Source organism: Micromys minutus, assembly GCF_963924665.1.
Source record: "Micromys minutus genome assembly, chromosome: 20".
NCBI classification, from domain to species: domain Eukaryota; kingdom Metazoa; phylum Chordata; class Mammalia; order Rodentia; family Muridae; genus Micromys; species Micromys minutus.
This window is the reverse complement of record NC_137955.1, coordinates 44357961-44369681: the sequence shown is the minus strand read 5'-3', so window position 1 is coordinate 44369681 and position 11721 is coordinate 44357961. Positions and strand designations below refer to the sequence as shown.

Here is an 11721-nt window from a genome sequence, read left to right as displayed (position 1 = left end):
TACGCAAGAAAGTACCATATTCACTTAGCTGACTAGTTCCAGAAAATTCCAATGACCTCAGCTAACTATAAAACAGCGCCTCTACTTTCCTATGCTGCATAAGGAAATAAACAAGCACTACTTATCAATACCATGATTGGACCTCAACCTTCCAGATTAAGTGGAATCCGAAGAACTTTTTCTCCAACTTTGTTGAGGTTTAAAAGCCCTTTGAAGCGTTGTTTCCAAGCTACCATATATGTGAACGAATGCTCCGTCTTGCTTTATAACCAAATACTATATATCTGTTTGTGTGTATATTATGTGTGTCTTTCATTATAGTAGTTATGTTATGGAACTGATTTTCATTGAACACAAACTGTAAATTACACAAACAAAGGTAGAAAGGGGTGCCCTAGTCATTCTTCTGTCACTGTGAGGTGACACCAACATCACAGCAACTTTTATAAAAGAAAGCATTCATCGGGACTGGCTTACAGTTGCTTAGTCTGGTATTCTTCTTCACGGAAGCATGGCGGCATGCAGGCAGACACTGCAGCTGAGACTCTACATCTGGATATGAAGGTAGCAGGAAGAGTGAGAGCTACAGGGCCTGAACTCGGCCCACCCCCTAGTGACACACGTTATTCAATAAGGGCATGCTGACTCCAACAAGGCCACACCTCCTAATCCTTTCAAACGGAGTCACTCCCTATGGCTATGGAGACCATTTTCCTCCAAACCACAAGAGATATGGGAGAAAGATGATTAAAATATCTATAGTTACTGTTTTTTGTTTGTTTGTTCATTTTGTTTTGTATTTTTGTTTTTGGCTCGGTCAGTAAGCTTGTTGTCTTTATGAAAAAAAATCTTCATAGGAAATTGCTTTAGCTTTTGGCACCCTATTCCTGAGCTCTGAGAAAGCTTATCATATTTTGAGCAACTTATCTTTCTTCTGGACAAGAGATACTGGAATAATTCCAAACCTTCTTCTTTACTTCTCTCTTGGTTCTTTTTCTCATAGACTGGTGTCTTGTGGATAGTGGCGTGAGCTTTCCTTACACATCTCCTCCATGTGTGGAGTTAGGTTGTTCTTGAGGTACCAGGACAACTGTTTCTTACACAGACCTTCATCTTCCTCTATTAGGTAACACATGTAGCCTGCAGCATTCTGATGTGCTTCTGCACTGAACTCCTTGCTTTCAGAGTCATAACTAGGAAATTGTTTTGTGTCAGTTATTTTTGGAACCTTGTAAACTTTCAAATCTACAAGTTCTTAGGAATCTCCAAAGATCTTAAAAGAAGAAAGAAGTGTCTGGAGCAAGTAGTTAAGAGTGCTTACTGCCCTTGGAGAGGACATGAGTTCAAGTCCCAGCACCACAACAGGGAATGGCTCACAACTGCCTATAACTGCAATTTCCAGGGATCCAGTGCCTCTGGTCTGAGGGCACCCACATTCATATGCACACACAGATGCATACCTGCAGAGATAGGCACATATATAATTATGTTAAATATATGTTATTATGTTAATTTTTAACTTTAAAATTTAAGAATGATAAAGATGTCCTGGATGTTCTTTTCATTGTTTATAAAGCCCATCAGAAATCATTTGGGAGTGTTTCCTGCTGTACATGAAGCCTTGGATTCAGTCCCCAGCATTGTGTAACTGGGTCTGGTATCCCAGCAGTCTGGAGCTGAGGGCAGAAAGATGAGTTCAAGGCGTTCCTTTACATAATGGAGTTTCAGGTCAGCCCGGGACACATGAGCCTGTATTTCTAGATCTGTATAGACAACATGAATATATTGCTCAATAATGTATGTGTATACATAGCTGAAGAGATAATAAATATATCTTATATGTTTGAACTAAATTGTAATGCTTTAGGTTGTTGATTGTGTTGTTTCTGAGACAGAATCTCACAATGTAGAACTTACTGTGCAGCCTTATGCTTGTTCTGCGATTACATTCAGACGTCCACAGTGTGCCCAGCCAAGTTACAGTGATGTAGTAAGTTAACATAATCACTCTGATTCGTAGTGTGTACTTTGCCGGTAAGTACATAAGAAATGTATCAGTCACACACAAGAAATACCAACTATAAAAATGCTTGATGTAAAAGAAGTAGAAATTACCCCTGGAGGCTCATCCAAAGCACAGTGTCATTCCTTAGAGGCAGACTTGGTTTAAACCCAGCTGCCCTCTCTTGTAAGATGCTTGTCTACCACCCTGCTTCCAAGTCATTGTTTCATGTGGTTTGGGCTAGAGAACTTTCCCAAAGTTCCACTGGGTATCAAAAGGCATTTCACAGGTGCATGTGCAGCAGAGGATATCTCTGGCATCAATGAGAGGAGAGGACTTTGGTCCAGTAAAGGGTCATTTTCCCAGTGTAGGGGAATGCTGAAGTAGGAGATAGAGGTTAGGAGAGGGAATACCTTCATGGAAGCAATGGGTGGGGGAGGAGAGATGGGATTGAATTTTAAGTAGAGAATATGCAATTAAAAAAATAATTATATTTACAAAACAAGAAAACTTTAACTATTTCCATGTTACATTTTGCTTTACATGTACTTTAGCTCATTGTAACTATTAAGTTTTCAAGGCATACAACCAAACCTTGAAAAAAATCAAGTACTGACTAAAAAATATATTCATATAGTTTTATATAAAAATTATGTTAAAATCTGAAAAAAAGTACTGACAAAAAATGTATAATTTTAAGCAAAAAATGTTTAAAATCTGTACATTTATCTTTGTTTTGTAAAATAAAGTTGTTTAAAAAAATAATTAAAGGCAAAAAAAAAAAAAAAAAAAAGAAATAGACAAACCTCCATCCATAGCTCCCTTGAGGGCCCCAAAAACTTTATTGCCAGTTCTAGTTCAGGCTACACCTGTATCCAAATAGCAAGTGAAGGCACCAGGCTGGCTGTCAATGCTTTCCACATGGTATTTGTCTCCAGTCACCGCCACTTGGTCTTCACAGATCTTGTCCATGGCAAATCTATTGAGAAACATTCGGGCCAGCAACAGGCCAGTACAATAGGTTTCAGAATAATTTGTCAAACCAACTTTTACACTATACTTTGGAAGCTCATGTTTGTGCGCTGAGCACAAACATTATATTATATTCTCTTCTATATGGGCACACTCAATCTGTCCAGTAATATCTGTTAGGTATATGGACTGTTCTATACTTAGGTGTGCTGTGCTTGTTTTGGTCCTGGGACCCCAATTGTTTCCAGGCATAGGAGTTAGCTTTCTAAATCTTACTTCGTGTCTTTCATAAGACCCTATCCTACAGAACAGAAACTAGCAACCATGGTTCCACCCAGACCTTCAGACTGGACAATGCTAGGAGGAAAAGCTCTATTTACTATGATGACTAATTAAAAAGAGTACTATTGGGTGTCCTGAGTACCCTTTACACTGCCCTATGCATAAACACAGTCATATATGTAACTGTTAGATGTAACAGAGGCATTCTTGATTGTCAGCTTGACAGCATCTGGATATTTGGAATTAACTAAAAGCCAAAAAGGTGAAGAGCACAGCTGTGAGAGAATTTTCTCTAATTTGAAGTAAGAAGATCCACATCTAATCTGGATCTTTAGGGAAGAAGACACTCCTTTAATTTAGATCTTTTAAGGTGGAAAACCCCACATCTAATCTGGTTCACATTTTTTGCTGGTAGTCTATGTAAGGACATGGAAGAAGGAAGTCTTTGCTCATTGCTGGCCTGCTCTCTTCTTGTGAGCAAGTCCATTTATTCCGTGATATTAGAGCCCATGTCTTCTGGATTCCAGAGTATAATGAAGAACAGCCGAGTCACCCAGCTTTGTGGACTGAGTCTGCCATTATTCATAGCCTGTCATTATTGAATTAGCTAGATCTCATCATGTAACTCATCCTAATACATTCCCTTTATACATACATAGAGGCACACATACATACATACATACATGCATGCATGCATATATACATACATACGTATATACTGTGGCAGTTTGAATAGGATCATCCCAGGAAGTGGCACTATTAGGAAGTATGGCCTTATTGGTGGAAGTGTTTATGTATGCCGGTGGGCTGTGAGATACCCTCCTCCTAGCTGCCTAGAAGCCGGTCTACTCCTGTTTGCCTTCAGAACAAGATGTTGAATTCTCAGTTCCTCTATCTCTGTGCCTACCTAGATGCTGCATGCTTCATACATTAATGATAATGGACTGAACCTCTTAACTTCAAAGCCAGCCCCAAATAAATGTCCTTATAAGAGTTACCTTAGTGTCTATTCACAGCCATAAGAACCCTATGACACATTCATAATACAAACACACACAGAGAGAGACAGAGAGACAGAGAGAAACAGAGAGAGATACAGAAAGAGACAGAGACACAGAGATAGAGACACACAGAGATTCTAATAAGTTTTGGTACTCTAGAGAACCCTCTTGGTTTGAAATACCAGAGGCCAGGAGAGGCAAAGAATGTTCCAGTCAAATAGCACTTAGGGAGGACTGGACTCCAAAGCTCTTTCTCATTGCTTTTGTGCAATTCAAAGTGTAGGCAGATAATTCCGAATCTTTTCTTTCTATTTTGACACAGTGTGAATCTTAGTAAATTCCCTAAGTGTCAGCAAGTAGAAGAATGTGGAGAGTGGATTCTTAGAGTCTCAAGCACTTAAAATAGCAGGGAGCCTGGGCAGAACACACCTGAAATAAATATCTTGCAGTGATAGCACATTCTCAAAATGCAACCTGTTTAATTAAGGCAGGGAAAGAGAGGCCATGGTGTCAACTCATCTAGTTGCTGTCTCTATACTGAAGCAGCGCCAACCTCCCAAGTTTCCCTTTATAAATAGAAAGTGCATTGAGTGCAAGGATAATTATGAAACAAAATGAGTTGTAAGGCAGTAATCACTTCTTTATTTCGTGATTACACTTTAGTCTAATGTTACCTGACATATGTTTTGTTTTGTTTTGTCTTTTTTATTGTTGTTAGTTTTTTTCTTTTTTTAGGTTCTTGATAAGCAATACTTTAAAAAAAAATCCTGCTTCAGTATGCTTTCTCTAATCACGTAGCTCTGATTTGTGTATTTTCTTCAGCCGAGCACACTGAAGTCATACAGCTTGCCCTTTCTGTCACCAAATACGTCTAACCCAGCATCACTTCCATCCTCTCTCCTAGCTTATGATTATGTTGCTGTTCCCAGGCCTCCACCACTGTCCCCTAGTTCCAACTTCCTCTTGGCACATTTGGCTGGCTTCAGTACTCCCTTCTTTAAAATCATGCTAGGCCTCTAGGTTGTTTTTTCTTAGAAAAAAAAAGGAAAAGAAAAATTTGTGTATTCATATATTATTATGTAACAAATTTTTTGAGCAATAATAATATTTTTTAAAATAAACAAATTAATAAAAATAAAGTATAAAATATTAAAAACACTCTTAATGAAATTGGACACTATAAAGTTTTAAAAGTGGGTATATTACCTTTTTTATGGCTGAAGAATCATAAATGAGTCTATGGGATAATTTTAAGAGCTAGTCACAGAAATTAGCAACAAAGAAAATTATATTTTTTAAAATGAAAACATCTAAAAGAATGAAGACTGTGGTCTGAATATTTATACTGATACAAAACTGATTTATTGAAGCCTTACCTTAATGTAAGGTTCTTTGACAGTAAAGTCTGTGGGAGTTACTAAGTCAGTGGTTCTTAACCTGTGGGTCTTGGCTCCTTTGGGGGTCAAATAAATTTTTCACAGGAGTCAACTATCAGAATTCTGGATATCAGATATTTACATTATGATTCACAACAGTGGGAAAAGTACAGTTATGTCATAGAAACAAAAATAATTTTATGGTTGGGGTCACCACAATATGTAGAAATGTTTTAAAGGGTTGTATTATTAGGGAGGTTGATAACCTCTGAACTAGATCATGAACATGAGGTTTTATAACTGGAATGTCATTCATAGGGGACCCCAGCAACCCTTGACATTTTATTCAGGTGAAAACATAGTTAAAGATGGTTATATATAAAGAAGAGCCTCAGTAGACCACACAATTTTACTGTTTATTTGACCTTGAACTTTCCAGGCCTCACAGTGAAAGTATGAGTTTTGGTTGTCCATAAAGTAGGTGGTTGTGTTATTTTTCTACAGCAGCTGAATCCAACTGTTGCAATACCTCCCTATTCACTAAGGAGAAACTACCCAGTATCATCGTAATGTAAAACACAGAGAACTTTTTGAATCAAAGATGTTTGCAAAATACAAAATCAATAAGTAATAGTTATAAAATATAAAGACATAAATATCAGTAAAGACATGTAACTAGTTATATAGAACATGAAATTTAAATGACCACACAATTTGTAGAGAGTTTGAATGGGCAGAAAATCTATAGAGATGCATAAGTATTAGTGGGATATAAAGCTCATAAGGAAATTTTACTCCACACGTACTGCCAGACAATTAAAAGCTTACAATTAAAAGCATCATAAAGAGGATAGCATTTGAAATATAAATACATAAAATATCCAATAAAAAGATCAGAACAGAAAGCATCACGTGAAGGCTTTGAATATGGGTGTACCTGTCCAATGATGGTGAACTGCAAATGAGAAAATAGCCTGTGGTGTATGGTTTGCTGAAATCCAGTGCATTTGAAATCATGCCTTACTTTAGACATCAGTATACTCACATCGCGCACATGGTTCTCCGGAGTGGGCAACTGCACAAACTGTTCTTAGTGCCATTGTCAGTAACAGAGCCAAACTGATTTGCTCACCCTGATACTCTGTCATCTCAGGGCCATTTTTAGGGAAATTGCTACAGACACTCCAGAATAACCAGCAGATCATTTGTGAGCAATTATGACCTGGGCACATTTCCTTCCCAACGGTTATGACAACACATGACAATTTTTATTCAGTGGGTTGATTGTTTAGTTATTTTGTCTGACTCTGTGTATAATAAATAGCTCATGACTATCCAATGCTTGTGGAGAGATCTGCTGTCCCTGTTAACACAATCAGATCACAGCTGCATTCTGCAGTTCAGATTAGTGAGGCCTCAGAGTTTTCTTTCCCAAAAGCATCTGTTGTAGCTCTATCATAGACCACAGGAAAACAAAAGGAAATGCAGACTTTTCTGTGCTCGACTTGGATGAAATGTGAATTGTTTCGGTGAAATGACTTAGAAGTAGGAGATGGAGATACTGCAAAGAAAAGGCCCTTAAGGGAAGAGAAGTTCTCAGCCCTCTGCTGTACTTTAAGTCATCCTTGGATCGTTTTCTATTGACATTGAAACATAAAGGTCAATTTAAGCTTAAATATACGCATGTGATTTTTGTGACAATTAATACACAAACAGAGACATATGTTAATGCATTATCTTTCCCAAAATTCTAACTAATTCTTCACTTTCCATTTATGAACTTAAATGATCTATTTAAATATCCAGTTGATATTTGTAGATTCTTAGTAAATTTGAAATGTTCAGTAAGATTCTAGAATTAATGAATCTGTGGAATTGCCATTGTAATACAATGTGGAAAAGAATACTGGTTCAAGACTAATAAAAAAATCTCATGAATAAGTTTTGTAATCCAGAAGATTTAGCTATCTAAATTTAAATTGTACTCATGTGAATACTTTTCATCTGAAACTCTAACATCAACTATATCAATTCCTTTTAGAAGAAAAAAATATCATTATTCTTGAAAGACACTTGAAATATCTGCTATACCAACATGTATGCCCAATGTCTAGGTCAGTGAGAGGAATGATTCAACCCTCCTGGAAGTAGAGTCATGAATGGTGGGGAACCACCATGTGGATGCTGCTAAACATGCCCAGGCCCCATGCTTGAGCACTGGATTTAATACATAAGCCCTTTGTCTAATACGATCTGTAGAATTCTAATGTGGTGAAATGAAAGTCTTATCTAATTTCTGACATACAGTAAAGCCTTCATAAGCAGTTGTTTGGTTGTAAATGGTAAAGAAATAATAATACAATCTCAAGTGAATGAAGAAATTATGAAGTCAAATAAAAATATGTTATGAGCTATCTTAAAAGTAGAAATATTGTCTGCCAAAACTTTTAGCATGTATGCATTTTTTGGATAAAGACCAGTCAACTTCATAAAATTATCTGGAAATGCAGAAGAAATAGTGTAGGCAAAGCCTATGATGGAACTGAGCCTTCCTACGTGGAGTGTTTGGTTAGAAGCAAAGTCTAATTCTGCCCACTATATGGATCATGTGATAACAGAAGGAAGAGACAGCTTCTCAAACTTTAACTGCTTTAAAGTTTTTAAAGAGGGTACCAAACAGGCTTCAGCTGTGTGTTTATCTGGAAAACACACAGTAATCAGCCTGAGACACAGCCTTTTACTATGAAACAAAGGGTTACTAATATTGCTAACATCATTTGGAAGACATGAATGATAAATGACTAACATGGAGCCTGACAGATAACATGTGGTATCTGTTGATAATGATGACGTGCTCACTACTGTTACCTGACTTGCTAGAATAGGAACTGTCAGTTAAACACAGTCGCTGTGATAGCAGGTCCTTCTGTGACAGGAACATCTGAAACTTCTGTGGAATTTGTTATTCTAAAAATGAGTTATGAATAATGCATCTGAAATTTTATTTTATGTCATCCAAATTTTTAATTCTATGAGTATTGAGAGCAGCTACCTTTGTCTTATTCCAGCCTTCATGGTCTGATGAAATTTTCCCGCATTTAGTATGAAGTAAGCTATACGTTTGTCATGTCTTCATTATGTGGAGATATGTATGTTTCATCTATTTTTAATGTCTGCCAGACTTCTATCATGGAGACATGTTCAATTCTGGCAAATCTCTTTTCTATAGCTATCAAAATGGTCATGTGATTTCTGCCCCTCCGTTGATTTATATGGTGCTTTGTTTCTACCGATATACTCTTTTGTCACAGGTATAAAACAAAGGTAGTTGTGACCATGATCTTCTCAATGTCTTCTTAAATTTGTTTGGTAGACACTTTGTTTATTATATGGGTATCAATGCTCATATAATAAATTAATTAAAGAAGTGGATTTGTGGTCGTTTTTTGTTGTTGTTCTTTCTTGTAAATTTATCTGATTGTGCTGTCATAGTAACATTGGTAGAAGCCTGAGGTTCTTAGATACCACTGAGTTTATTACCCAGGCTTCAGCTGTGTGTTTATCAGGGAAATGCACAACAACCAGCCTGAGACACAGCCTTTTACCTTTTCCCCGCCAAGTTTTATCAAGAAAAAAATGTAGAGAAATAGGCATGAAAGACAGCACTTGCCTCTTCCCATGTAAGGACACTAAAGTCACTTTTCAAAATGTTGTTCTTTTCGAAGCAGGAGCCATGAGCACAAAAGGAAGACCAGATGTCCACTGGCCGCTGTCCCAGAAGAACCTCCACCAAGCATTGGGAGAAACAAAAGCTTCCTGTACCAGAGAAAGGACCGAAGTATAGACTGTCAAGATTCTGGAGTCAAGTGAAATGAAGCCCTGATGCCAGAGGAAGAAAAAAAGTCCCTCCCATCTGACTTCTCTCTGATACTACATTTTAAATGCCACTATGCAAATGAGAATGATTCACGCTGGGATCATCTTAAGGCCTGACCTAGTCAGAGTCTGAATCACCAGTTTGGAAATCTCCATTTATCAGGTGTTAGTAGCAAGCTAAAGTCTAGTCAAGGTACAAAAAAGCACAGTTAGGATGTCTGCTCTGGACACCAGACCCTGACGCTTTTACTGATGCCATGCTATGCTGGCAAACAAGAGCATAGCATGGCTGTCCTCTGAGAGGCTCTACCAGCAGCTGAATGAGACAGATGCAAATACTTACAGCCAACCGTTGGCCTGAGGTCTGGGACCCCAATGGAAGAGGTAAGGGGAGGACTGAAGAAGAGCAAGGGGTTTCCAACCCCACAGGAAGAACAACAGTATCAACTAACCCAACCCCCTGGGAGCTTGCTGAGACTAAGCCACCAAACAAATAGCATACAGAGTTTATGGCCCCTGGCACATAAGTAGCAGAGGAATGCCTTGTGTGGCCTCAATGGAAGAGGAGGTGCCTAATCCTGTAGAAACTTGATGCCCTAAGGAAGGGGGATGGTGGCAGGGGTGAGGTGGGGTAGGTGGGTTGGTGGGGAAGTGCCCTCTCAGAAGCAAAAGCTAGGGAGGATGTGGTGAAAAACTCTGGGAGGGGGGACCAGTAAAGGAACAACATTTGTAATGTAAATAATAATAATAATAATAATACTACTACTACTAATAATAATAATAATAAAATGTCTGCTCTACCCCTAGAGGCTTTGCAGGTGTGGCTGCTTTGTGACACATGAATCAGTACCTGGCAGAGAGGACAGAGGCCATGTCTATGCTCAGTGTCCTGACCTGTGAACACTTGAATGATAAGTAGCCTAAAAGTCTCTGAAAAAAGTGAGCTATCACCAGTCTGGCCGAAGGCAGGCTCAGATGGGCACCCAGGATAGGGAGCAAGCTGGAGACTAGAGGAGCCACACCTGGGTCCTTGGGCCCAGGAGGGAGTAAACCCACGCCCTTTGCAAGGGCCACTGAGGCCGACCTAGTAAGGAGCAAGCTCTAGAGGATCACCAGATAGGGGCCATGGGGCCGATAGAGGGAGCTATCCTGAGATGACCACACCTGGTGCTGGGCAGGCCTGGGCAGGGGAAGACAACTGAGCTGACCCCTGCCTGGCTCCACAATGCATGACTTAGGCAGAACAATCTTGAGATTATTTCTGAGGTGACCCCAGACATTCAGAAACCTGGGGCACCACTAAAAGGAGCAACTATGTGGCAGAGAAATGGGAGAGAAAGAAAACCTAAAGAATGTGGGCACAATGAAGAGAGGCAGAACCAGACACGTGAGCTTGGTGAGGAACAGCCTGATGCGTGTAGCTGGCGCTGCCACCAGGGACGGTGTCCGAGTCTGTTCTATTGCAGCAGGGGTCTGTTACCACCAATGGCCAGGCAAATGTCCCTGGCCAGGCTGCTACTTGAGTACATGTTGATGTTTGAAGACTGTAGAGAATTAGCCCTAACCTTTGCCAGGGTATCGTGGAAGAGCTGGCCACTGGCATGAAGCATGCGAGAGCTGGTCCTACAACTTGTTTTCCATACAGCAGCCTGGGCAAGGGAGCTCTGTCAAGCCCCGCCCCTTGCTGTCTACAGCAGGCAGGAGAGCTGGCTGCCCTCCTCCCTTCTCTCGCCTCATTTCTCTTTATCTATGACAGGCAGGAGAGATGGTCCCAGGGTCATAAGAGTGAGACACCTATTCCTGTCCCTCACTAGCTTCAATTCTTGAGAGAGTGCGCTTGCATCTTGCCGGAGAAGCAGGGTAGAGCTGGCTCTAGGTGCGAGCTTCGCAGGTGAGCTGGTCCCAATGGTGGAAGAGCTGGATGTCTGGCCTCACTTCCTATCTGCTGTGTGGTTTCAAAGCCAGGGAGAGATCTCCCTCTTTTGGAAAAACAAACAATCTACAAATAAGCAGGAAGACTCATTCCTATTTTCCAGAGCTAAACCCATCAGCCACCTAACCCCTGAGATGGTCTAGACATTGGGATTATCATATAAATATTTAAACTACCACTAGTTTATATGTCAAGGTATCTGTTAAGAATCCGGATGGCATACACGAATTGGTGGAGAATGTAAGGAAAGAAGTGGAAATTATGAATAAGCAAACGTTA

At 39.5% G+C, this 11721-nt stretch overlaps 1 pseudogene across 1 annotated transcript; it reads right to left on the bottom strand.

Annotated features, from left to right (window-relative positions):
- Positions 1-881: 881 nt before the first annotated feature.
- LOC308433789 (large ribosomal subunit protein uL18-like) lies at positions 882-6733 on the bottom strand (annotated as a pseudogene). Its single transcript has 3 exons — positions 6679-6733; positions 2801-3084; positions 882-1228 (listed from the first exon to the last, which is right to left on the bottom strand). The product of its transcript is annotated as a large ribosomal subunit protein uL18-like (transcript).
- Positions 6734-11721: the final 4988 nt, after the last annotated feature.